This window comes from Ranitomeya variabilis, chromosome 4 (genome assembly GCF_051348905.1).
Source record: "Ranitomeya variabilis isolate aRanVar5 chromosome 4, aRanVar5.hap1, whole genome shotgun sequence".
Classification (NCBI taxonomy): domain Eukaryota; kingdom Metazoa; phylum Chordata; class Amphibia; order Anura; family Dendrobatidae; genus Ranitomeya; species Ranitomeya variabilis.
Window position 1 is genome coordinate 404,509,922 of NC_135235.1, and position 12,103 is coordinate 404,522,024.

The 12,103-nt window shown below is 43.8% G+C and overlaps 1 protein-coding gene across 2 annotated transcripts in view; it reads left to right on the forward strand.

Annotated features, from left to right (window-relative positions):
- Positions 1–12,103, forward strand: part of PGAP4 (post-GPI attachment to proteins GalNAc transferase 4) — a 53,404-nt gene that overhangs the window by 27,746 nt on the left and 13,555 nt on the right. The window contains exon 2 of one of the 2 annotated variants that reach the window (XM_077251095.1): positions 5,006–5,150. The exons of the other annotated variant lie outside the window; for it this stretch is intronic. The gene's annotated coding sequence lies outside the window, so the exon portion shown is untranslated. The remainder of the gene's footprint in view (positions 1–5,005; positions 5,151–12,103) is intronic. 2 annotated transcript variants of the gene reach the window in all.

The window sequence follows — 12,103 nt, forward strand, 5'->3', positions numbered from 1 at the left end:
CCATAACAGACCCTTGGGTTCTTCCAGATATTCCGAACCTGCTGCATCAGGGGCCGGTAAATCATCCGCAAGTAAAGAACTTGCATATGAAGGCCTGGAATTTGAAAGGGAGTTTCTAACCAAGAGAGGATTCTCTTCAAACCTAGTTTCCACTCTCCTGTTAAGTAGGAAACCAGTGACTACTAGAGCATATGGGAAGGTTTGGAGGAGATTTTTATCTGTTTCAGGTGCCAGTTTATCTGAGGAAATCCCAATTCAAAAGGTACTAGAGTTCATTCAGAAAGGACTAGAGAAAGGCTTAGTAACAAGCACACTTAAGGCTACTTTCACACTAGCGTCGTGCACTGCACGTCGCTATGCGTCGTTTGGTTGCAAAAACGCATCCTGCATTGCGACGCTTTGCCACACGTCGCAACCGTCGTGCGACGGTTGCGCCGTGTTGTGGCGGACCGTCGGCTGCAAAAAATGTTACATGTAACGTTTTTTGCGGCCGACGGACCGCCATTTCCGACCGCACATGCGCGGCCGGAACTCCGCCCCCACCTCACAATGGGGCAGCGGATGCGTGGAAAAACAGCATCCGCTGCACCCGTTGTGCAGCGCAAACAACGCTAGCGTCGGTACGTCGGCCCGACGCTCTGCGACGGGCCGAGTACGACGCTAGTGTGATAGAAGCCTCAGGTCCAAATAGCAGCGCTAGGGGCCCTTTACAACTGCGACTTGGCGGGAAATCGCTGGATAAAGAGATTTATTAAGGCCTCGAGTAGATCTAGACCAGTTGTCCACCATTCTACACCTCCCTGGGATCTAAATTTAGTTCTCTCTGCACTGATTAAAGCACCCTTTGAGCCTCTGTCACAAGCCTCTTTAAAAATAATATCCCTCAAAATCTCCCTTCTTGTGGCACTAACGTCGGCACGCAGAATCAGTGATATGCAGGCCCTATCAGCATACCCACCTCTAACCCAGATACTAGATGACAGAGCAATCCTGAAGACCGACCCATCCTATCTCCCCAAAGTGGTGTCACGTTTCCATAGATCTCAGGAAATATCTCTGCCCTCCTTCTGTCCAAACCCCAGAAATAGAAAGGAAGAACTCCTACATACACTAGACGTTAAAAGATGCTTAGTCCAATATCTAGCAGCCACGAGGGACTGTAGGAGGGATAGGTCTCTGTGTGCTTTCAGGGTCCAAAGAAAGGACATAAAGCATCGAAGGCCATACTTGCGAGATGGATAAGGGACGCCATCATCCTTTCGTATTCTCCGTCTAATGAAACCATTCCAGAGGGAGTCAGAGCTCATTCAACCAGATCGGTGGCTGCCTCGTGGGCAGAGAGAGCGGGAGCATCAATTGAGCAGATATGTAGAGCGGCCACTTGGTCATCTCCCTCTACATTTTTTAAACACTACCGATTAGACCTGACTTCTTCAGACCTCACCTTTGGCAGAAGGGTCCTAGAGGCAGTGGTCCCCCCCCCCCCCCCCCAATGTATATTCTATGAAATTCTCTCCGTGGTGCCGTCATGGGGGAAAGAGAATATTACATATTAGAGCAGGGTTTATGTCCTGTGCAATTACATTTTGGAGAATCGTCTCCCTGATAGAGTGAATGTGCCGATATATCATACAGGTCAACATGCACACATAATTATAGTGCCGTATAATTAATACTCACTGATTCCCCGTGCTGCAGGGTTTGGAAATGGTGCAGATCGCGAGCGGGTCACCACTGTGATTTGGATTTGTGAGGTGAACTGCGAATGAAGCTGCGGCGAGACCCGCAGGACCGCGAGAGCCTCGCGTGCCCAGGCCGGAAGCAACGTGTTTCAAGGGCTCTAGCCCTCTTCGTCAGGGTAATCAGCCCTTGAAACGCGTTGGTTGGCTGTCCACAGCACACCTGTCCTACGTAGCTCGTTGACGTCACCCCCAGCTCCACCCACCCCCTCCGACCGCTACCTCGGCATTGCTTCCGGCCGGGGCATGCGGGGCTTTCGCGGTCCTGCGGCTCTCGCCGCAGCTTCATTCGCAGTTCACCTCACAAATCCCAGCCGTGACCCGCTCGCGATCTGCACCTCTGCACCGTTTCCAAACCCTGCAGCACGGGGGATCAGTGAGTATTAATTACTAGATGGTGGCCCGATTCTAACGCATCGGGTATTCTAGAATATGTATGTCCACGTAGTATATTGCCCAGCGACGTAGTATATTGCCCAGCCACGTAGTATATTGCCCAGTGACGTAGTATACAGCACAGAGCCACGTAGTATATTGCACAGCGACGTAGTATATTGCCCAGCCACATAGTATATTGGGCACTCACGTAGTATATTGCCCAGCCACGTATGTCACAGGTTAAAAAAATAAACATATACTCACCTTCCGCAGGCGCGTTGTAGTTCTGTCGCCTGTGTGGGGTGCAGGCGGCAGCTTCCAGTCCCAGGATGTGATGACGTCGCTGTCATGTGACCGTGACGTCATGGCAGGTCCTTCTCGCGCAGGACCTGTGATGACGTCGCGGTCACATGACCGTGTCGCGGTCACATGACCGTGTCGCGGTCACATGACCGTGATGTCACGGCAGGTCCTTCTCGCGCAGGTGCGCAGGACTTGTGATGTCGCGGTCACATGACCTAGGCTGCGTCAATAGTAAAAACTTGGTCACACAGGGTTAATAGCGGTGGTAACGGAGTGCGTTACCCGTGGCATAAGGCGGTCCGTTACTGCTGGCATTAACCCTGTGTGAGCCGTGGAGCATGGAGCGGGCGCCGGGCACTGACTTAAGGGGAGTAGAGAGGGACTAATCGGACTCTGGCCGTCGCTGATTGGTCGCGTCAGCCATGACAGGCAGCTGGCGCGACCAATCAGCGACGCGGGATTTCCGTGACGGAACTTTCCGACAGAAAGACGGAAGTACCCCTTAGACAATTATATATATATATATATATATATATATATATATATATATATATATATATATATATATATATATAAATAGTAAAAAAGGGAACAGCACACTGGTGTAACTTATCTCTGGGTGCAAAGCCTCCAGGCAACCCGTCCACTGGTCCGCCGCATTCAATAAAGATTAAAAAAGAGGCAGCACTCCGTTTCCAAAAAGGTGCAGGATTTATTCAAATCCACATGTCTGTGCGACGTTTCAGCTCTATTGAGCTTTTCTCAAGCAGTGGACAAAGGTTCCTTTGTACATATATATAGTGTTTAAACATCCTTAATTACCGCCATTTGTGTTTAATTATACAAATCTTTTAAATAAAGTGCATCTGTGCATTGTGCATTTATATATGTAAAGGACATTTACCACTTTATAGCAATTCTGGATATGGGCAGCCTGGCCGTAACAGGTCTGACTTGACCATGCTGAATGCTATCTGGTCTGTGAGGTATGGTCTGTGGAAGGCTATGCTCACATCATCAGGGTGGTAAAAATAATGTCCATTTGGTGATAATATACACTAATAGAAATCACTGCTTACATGAGTCAATATCAAAAATACGGCAATTATTGTGAGCCATAGTGAGAATGGTTAGTTACAACTATATTAAGTGATGCCATAGAATATAGCTGTGCCCACTAGCATGTTCTGAGGCGTCCCATGAGCACAGTAGTATGTCCATTCCGGTTGTTCTTGTGCTTGGAGCTCTGGAAAGTATATCTGTAACAAAACGGCGAAATTGAGCGCTACTGCGCATGCGCCGACTTTATGTGTCTGACCCTCTCATGCTTGGAGCTCTAGAGATTGTACCTACAACAAAATGGCGAAATTGAGCGCTACTGCGCATGCGCCGACTTTATTTGTCTGACTTGCGGTTCAACCAAACTTTATGTAGTAGCAGACATGCGCAATAGAAATATATGAACGCTGACAGAAGCAATGGCGTCCTCCACGAGTAACTGGCTCCCACGGCGGTAAGAACGGCATGGCTGCCAATATTTACATATATAAATGCACAATGCACAGATGCACTTTATTTAAAAGATTTGTATAATTAAACACAAATGGCGGTAATTAAGGATGTTTAAACACTATATATATGTACAAAGGAACCTTTGTCCACTGCTTGAGAAAAGCTCAATAGAGCTGAAACGTCGCACAGACATGTGGATTTGAATAAATCCTGCACCTTTTTGGAAACGGAGTGCTGCCTCTTTTTTAATCTTTATTGAATGCGGCGGACCAGTGGACGGGTTGCCTGGAGGCTTTGCACCCAGAGATAAGTTACACCAGTGTGCTGTTCCCTTTTTTACTATTTATACTGATGTCTGGAAATTTTTGCACATTCGGATTTTTTGTGATATTTTTTCTTAACATCCTTAAGCCAGTTTTTGGTAACATGGAGGAGCACTCCATGGAACCTGGGACTTTTAATTATACAACGGAAGATGAGCAACGTATACTTAATAACATAGAGGGGGATGCAACCTTTTTAAAAATACCCTCACTAATTGAAACCAAGCATAAATATATAAATGATATGAAGCGACTTATAAGTTCTCAGTTACACTTGACTACACTGGGACAGTACCTCAAAGATCGCAAAATACCTAGGGGACTGAGGTCTAGCATTAGACCAAACTTGTTCAGTAGTAACACTGCCTTCTGTAATAGGTTTATGATGATTTCTAACAAATATGCAATGGATGTGATGTTACTTAATGTTGAATATCTACAAGTAGAAGTTAGAAAACTGCAATCAAATATTGGGGAAGTGGAAATTAAATTACAGGAAATCTTGAGCAAGGAAGATTGGACTATATTTAAGGACAAAACGGATAAAGATATGAGTAAATTTCGTGGTGAACTAGAAGAGACTAAAAGAAAAAAATGGATTAGAGATACTGGAGACTATGAGACGGGCCATGTATATTCCTGGCAAACAGAAAATGTGAAAATGTCTTGGAGAAAAAGAGGTCATCAGAATAGACATGAGAGTAATACTGATAATACTGGTCACTTAAACTCTGAGTTTATATCCTCTAGATCCGACCAAAGGTCCAGAAGAAGGAAAAGAAGAGGAGGCAAGCGCCAACACCGGCGGCAAAAAGAAACCCGAAAAAGCCAAACCACAAAGGACTTTGAACCTCAGAAAGAGAGAACAGACTTAGTGGTGAATATTTCCCACAAGGTACTAACGAATACACAAATATCTGTATTAAGCAAAGGTTTAAGTTTTAGTCCATGTACCCATGTTAATTGGTTTGAGCTACAAATAGAATTAGAAAGCTTCTTCAGACAAATTAAACTAAAAGAATGGTTTAGTGATAAAAGTGATGGTATGTCATGTAAAATAAGTGAATTTGATTTACAAATGGTCGAGTTAAAGAAGAAAAGTAAATTTATTCCACCAACTAACTCAGCTATTATAGAAGCGTTTGAAAAAGCTGTAAAAATGGATATTGAAGTGCTTAAAAGTGAATGTACCAATGAATTTAGACATCCTAACATTCGGGGGGAGGAGGTGGTAGCCCTACAGGAGCTTGTCCATGACGATGACATTATAATAAAACCCGCAGACAAGGGGGGAGCGGTCGTCGTCATGGACAAGCAAGCCTATATAAAAGAAGTCATGAGACAATTAAATGACAGAAATGTATATGAAAAACTAGATAGGGATCCAAAATTCAGTATTCAGGAAGTAATTGAAAAATGCCTGAAGGAAGCCATGCAGGCATCTATAATAGACCAAGAACTATATAATTTTTTATGGGAGGAGAACCCACGCACCCCGGTGCTGTATATGACACCAAAAATACATAAAAGTTTGGTCGACCCTCCGGGGCGACCGATAGTGTCCGGAGTTGGCTCCATTTTTAACAAAATGGGTATCTTCCTCGATAAAATACTGAACCCTATTACAAAGAAATGTGGATCTTACATCAAAGATACTACAGACTTCCTAAAGAAGTTGGAGACACTGCAGTTGAAGGGGGAGGTGCTTCTAGCCTCCTTCGATGTAGTGTCACTATATACCTCTATTGATCATACACGAGGATTAGGGGCTGTTAATAAGATGCTGGATCCAATTAAATATACAATGGAAGGTAGAGCCTTTCTCCTCAGGCTGTTGGAAATAATTTTAAAATATAATTATTTTCTTTTTGGTGATGCGTTTTACGCTCAAAAACAAGGTACAGCTATGGGGGCCAATATGGCCCCCTCATACGCTAACCTTGTTATGGAGGTCCTGGAGGAGGACCTTGTCTATGTGTCCCACCACTTCCAACATGCATTGGTGTGGTGGAGATACATAGACGACGTCTTCCTCCTTTGGACAGGTACGGAAAAAGAGTTGGATGAATTCCATGTATTTCTTAACACGATTGACCAAACAATCAAATTCACTTTGGTAAAATCTAAAACTGAAATTCAATTTTTGGATGTATTAGTTGAACAAAGAAATGGCTATCTAAATACCACTTTATTTACAAAAAATACGGATAAAAACAATTTACTTTTATATGACAGCCATCACCCAAGATCTATGAAGGAATCCATTCCCTTGAGCCAACTACTTAGAGTCAGACGAATAGTGAAAGAGGAGGATAGAGTTGACTCAACTATAGACTTATTGATCAAAAAATTTCTAGATAGGGGTTACCCTAAGAGGTTATTAGAGCAGACAAAAAATATGGTCATGAAGAAGGATAGACTTCAACTGATTAATAAAAATTCCAACGAGAAGAAAAAAATATTCAAAAGGATTCCTTTTGTCTCCACGTACACAGAAGAAAGTGACAAAATAGCTAGTATTATCAAAAAACATTGGACAATGTTAGGAAAGTGTCTTCCCAAGATCCAAGAGTTTAAGATGCCTCCATTACATTCATATAGAAGAAGCAGAAATATCAGGGACATGCTCATTAGGGCAGATATTGGCCCTATGAGGAGAAGTATCCAAACGTCCCTTACTGGATCTGGTAGAAAGGGATGCTTCCCCTGTTTAAATTGTATAAACTGTAACCACATGGTAAAAGGACCTACATTTAAGCATCCAGTGACAGATAAAACTTATCAAATCAAACATTTTCTGACTTGTAGTTCAGAGTTCGTCATCTATGTGCTCATATGTCCTTGTAACTTGTGGTATGTTGGGGAGACGACCTGTGAACTAAAGGTCAGGATGAACCAACATAGATATACCATAAGGAAAAAGAGAACTGATCTTCCGGTCCCCAAACATTTTACTGAACTAAAACATACTGAAAAGGATTTGCGCTTTAAAATTATTGATACTGTCCCTATACAGAGAAGGGGGGGTGATAGGGAATCCATTCTTAAAAAGAGAGAACTCATGTGGATATACGAGCTCAATACCCTAAAACCTGGGGGTCTTAATGTTGATTTTAAAATGCATACGATCGTTTGAATATGTTGTTTGATTATATGGTCCCAAGTTATTGCTAGATTTGTTTTTAATTTAGACATTAATGTATTTCTTGTTTTTATCTTCTATGTAGATAGGAAGTCGGCCATGCGGAATTGCCACTATGAGGAAGCAATGTGAAAATGGAGGACGCATATATTATTCAAGAATTTTTTCTGTAAAAAAAATTTTTCTGTAATTTTGTTGAACATAAGTCAATCAAATAAAGTGTGCTAAAGGAAGGCTATAGTACCTGTTGTGTTTGTTTTGAACTGAGAATTTATTTATACGCCAGGACATTTACCACTTTATAGCAATTCTGGATATGGGCAGCCTGGCCGTAACAGGTCTGACTTGACCATGCTGAATGCTATCTGGTCTGTGAGGTATGGTCTGTGGAAGGCTATGCTCACATCATCAGGGTGGTAAAAATAATGTCCATTTGGTGATAATATACACTAATAGAAATCACTGCTTACATGAGTCAATATCAAAAATACGGCAATTATTGTGAGCCATAGTGAGAATGGTTAGTTACAACTATATTAAGTGATGCCATAGAATATAGCTGTGCCCACTAGCATGTTCTGAGGCGTCCCATGAGCACAGTAGTATGTCCATTCCGGTTGTTCTTGTGCTTGGAGCTCTGGAAAGTATATCTGTAACAAAACGGCGAAATTGAGCGCTACTGCGCATGCGCCGACTTTATGTGTCTGACCCTCTCATGCTTGGAGCTCTAGAGATTGTACCTACAACAAAATGGCGAAATTGAGCGCTACTGCGCATGCGCCGACTTTATTTGTCTGACTTGCGGTTCAACCAAACTTTATGTAGTAGCAGACATGCGCAATAGAAATATATGAACGCTGACAGAAGCAATGGCGTCCTCCACGAGTAACTGGCTCCCACGGCGGTAAGAACGGCATGGCTGCCAATATTTACATATATAAATGCACAATGCACAGATGCACTTTATTTAAAAGATTTGTATAATTAAACACAAATGGCGGTAATTAAGGATGTTTAAACACTATATATATGTACAAAGGAACCTTTGTCCACTGCTTGAGAAAAGCTCAATAGAGCTGAAACGTCGCACAGACATGTGGATTTGAATAAATCCTGCACCTTTTTGGAAACGGAGTGCTGCCTCTTTTTTAATCTTTATATATATATATATATATGTGTATATAGATATATATAGATACGGCACTATAATTATGTGTGCATGTTGACCTGTATGATATATCAGCACATTGACTCTATCAGGGATACGATTCTCCAAAATTTAATTGCACAGGACATGAACCTTGCTCTGAGCGCCTTCTACCAGCTGATGACCATCAGCACTCTGACCGCCCATCAAGAGTGAGTACACCTAAATCCACAGTTCTAGGCTTTATATGGACTAGTGCAATCATATTTTAAAAAGGTGTAAATTTATCCCTCAGGGGGAACCGTAAGATCGTACAGAAACGGGTAGTCCCAAACATCTGAGTATCTACAAGTAGCACGGCACCCATATTGGCACTAATAACTTAAACGCCACCTGCAACGGGCACCAAACAGGATCCGGAGTTTACCTATTCTTTTTCCAATGATAACAAATTGTGTTTTTGAACCCATATTTATTTCCACATTATTACCCTATTGTAGACCACGCAGGTGAATATTATTCCTACTGAAAAATAAAAACATTTAGGTTATGTGCACACGGTGCTTTTTTTATGCGTTTTCGCAGCTGTTTTTTCCACACGGAAATGGGCCAAAAACACTATGGAAACCTTATGCAAGCTAATTCAATGACCATTCTGAAGTGCTGTGCACATGATCAGTAAATTTCCTTTGAGTATTTGCAGTGCTTTATTTATTTATTTATTATTTTTTTTGCAGCATGTCAATTCTTTGTGCGAATTTCTAGTGTTTTCCACACATTGACTTCAATTGAGTCAATCAAATCCACAGCAAAAACGCAGGTATAAAAATGTTTGCGGATTTGCTGAGTTTTTGTTTGCAGTGTTACGGCTTCCTGTAGTGTTTCCCATGCTGTCATCTGTGTGATAGATCGGAAAACACCGGCGGGGTGGTTCTTATCGGCGTGACCACGTAATCCCGAGTGTCCCACGGTGATCTTGCGTTCAAAACAGCTAACATGTGCCGGAAAAGATGTGAGCTCACCGCCGGAGCCCACATCAAAAGGAGGGTGTCCGACATCGGTCGAGTTAATATCAGCTGCAGCGGTCTACCTAGCCTTTGCTGGTTAGATTTTATAGGGGGACCCTATGTCAATTTTTTTTTTCTGGGGTCCCCCTGTAAACTAGCCAGTAAAGGCTAAGCAAACAGCTGTGAGCTGATATTAAAGGGCCACTGTCACCCCCTCCAGCCGTTATAAACTAAAAGAGCCATCTTGTGCAGCAGTAATTCTGCATTCTAACAAGGTGGCTCTTTTACTTTTTGGTTCAAGTATTCCCAAAATAAAGCGTTTTGAAGCTTATCCAAAATACCTGTCTTTAGCCAGGGAGGCGGGTCCTCACTCCCCAGCTTGGACCGCTACTCTGCCGTCACTCCAATCTTCAGGGGCTGTGCGGGCAGTGCGGCCACCCTGCTACTGAATCCACCCCTCGCAGTGTGTTATGCATTATGCACAGTGCGGGGCTGGGATTCCTAGGCACGGCACAGGCGCAGTCCGGAACCCGGCATCTGAGCTGACGGCCAATGCTCAATGCGCGTGCCCCAGGCAGAAGAGCACAGCGCAGGCGCCGGATTTCAGAGGTAAACATCGCTGAGGGGGTGGCGACCAGTGCCCCAGAAGAGATGACTGATGGCAGTTGGGTGCTTCAAAGAGGGGGGTTCAGACTCGCCTCCCTGGATAAAGACAGGTATTTTGGATACGTTTCAAAACGCTTTATTTTGGGAATACTTGAACCAAAAACTAAAAGAGCCACCTTGTTAGAATGCAGCATTACTGCTGCACAAGGTGGCTCTTTTAGTTTATAACGGCTGGAGGGGGGTGACAGTGGCCCTTTAATGTATGTAGAAAAGCCACGGAGACACCATCACGCGTTTCTCAACGCAAGCAATGAATAGCCAGGTCTTTCACCGGGAAGGAACAACCACGGGAAGGGCAGCATCCAATAAAGGAAAACCACCTATGCCAAAACATGGTATCCATCCACAGACAGCTGTTTCGGGGTATTTGCCCCTCATCAGTGTGGAGTAGGAAGTAGTTCATTGCTTGCGTTGAGAAACGTGATGGTGTCTCCGCGGCTTTTCTACATGCATTTGCATATTTCCCTTTAGGGATGGGGGCAGTGTTCTGGATCACTGCGTTGAGAAACACGTGATGGTGTCTCCGCGGTGTTGGATGTTTTGATCTCCCCGAGGTCATTCATCCTTATGTTCATAGCCTTTTCACTAGGCACTGCTCCTAATAGCCAGTTTCCTACTCCACACTGATGAGGGGCAAATACCCCGAAACAGCTGTCTGTGGATGGATACCATGTTTTGGCATAGGTGGTTTTCCTTTATTGGATGCTGCCCTTCCCGTGGTTGTTCCTTCCCGGTGAAAGACCTGGCTATTCATTGCGTTGAGAAACACGTGATGGTGTCTCCACGGCTTTTCTACATGCATTTGCATATTTCCCTTAAGGGATGGGGGCAGTGTTCTGGATCACTGCGGTGAAAAACACGTGATGGTGGCTCCGCGGTGTTGGATGTTTTGATCTCCCCGAGGTCATTCATCCTTATGTTTATAGCTGATATTAATAGCCTGGGAACCTTTATGGCTAATTGGTTCCTTCCCAGAATATTAACATCAGCCTCAGCCGCCGGCTTTCCTTCTGCTGATTATGAAAATTACGCTGAATTTTTTTCTATTAACCCTTTCACGACATGCGCTGTACTATTACTGCGCATGTCGTGTCTCCCCCCTTTGATGTGGGCTCCGGTGCTGAGCCCACATTAAAGTCATGACATGTCAGCTGTTTTGTACAGCTGACATGTGCGCGCAATAGCGGCAGGGGGAAATCGCTATTAACCTGTTAAATGCCGCTGTCAAACGCTGACAGCGGCATTTAACTACCGCTTCCGGCCGTGCATCCGGAAACGAGCGCATCGCCGACCCCTGTCACATGATCGGGGGTCGGCAATGTGTCAGGACAGTAACCATAGAGGTCCATGAGACCTCTATGGTTACTGATGCCGGCCTGCTGTGAGCGCCCCCCTGTGGTCGGCTCTCACAGCACACCTGCAATTCAGCTACATAGCAGCGATCTGATGATCGCTGTTGTGTAGCTGAGCCAATCGAGTTGTGCCAGCTTCTAGCCTCCCGTGGAGGCTATTGAAGCATGGCACAAGTAAAAAAAAAAAAAAAAAAAATGTTTTTAAAAATATGAAAAAAAATATGAAAAAAAATATAAAAGTTTAAAACACCCCCCTTTCACCCCATCCTAAATAAAACAATAAAAAAAAAATCAAACCTACACGTATTTGGTATCGCCGCGTTCAGAATCGCCTGATCTATCAATAAAAAAAGCATTAACCTGATCGTTAAACAGCGTAGCGAAAAAAAATTAGAAACGCCAGAATTACGGTTTTTTTGGTCGCCGCGACATTGCATTAAAATGCAATAACGGGCGATCAAAAGAACGTATCTGCACAAAAGTGATATTAAAAACGCCAGCTCGGCACGCAAAAAATAAGCCCTCACCCGAACC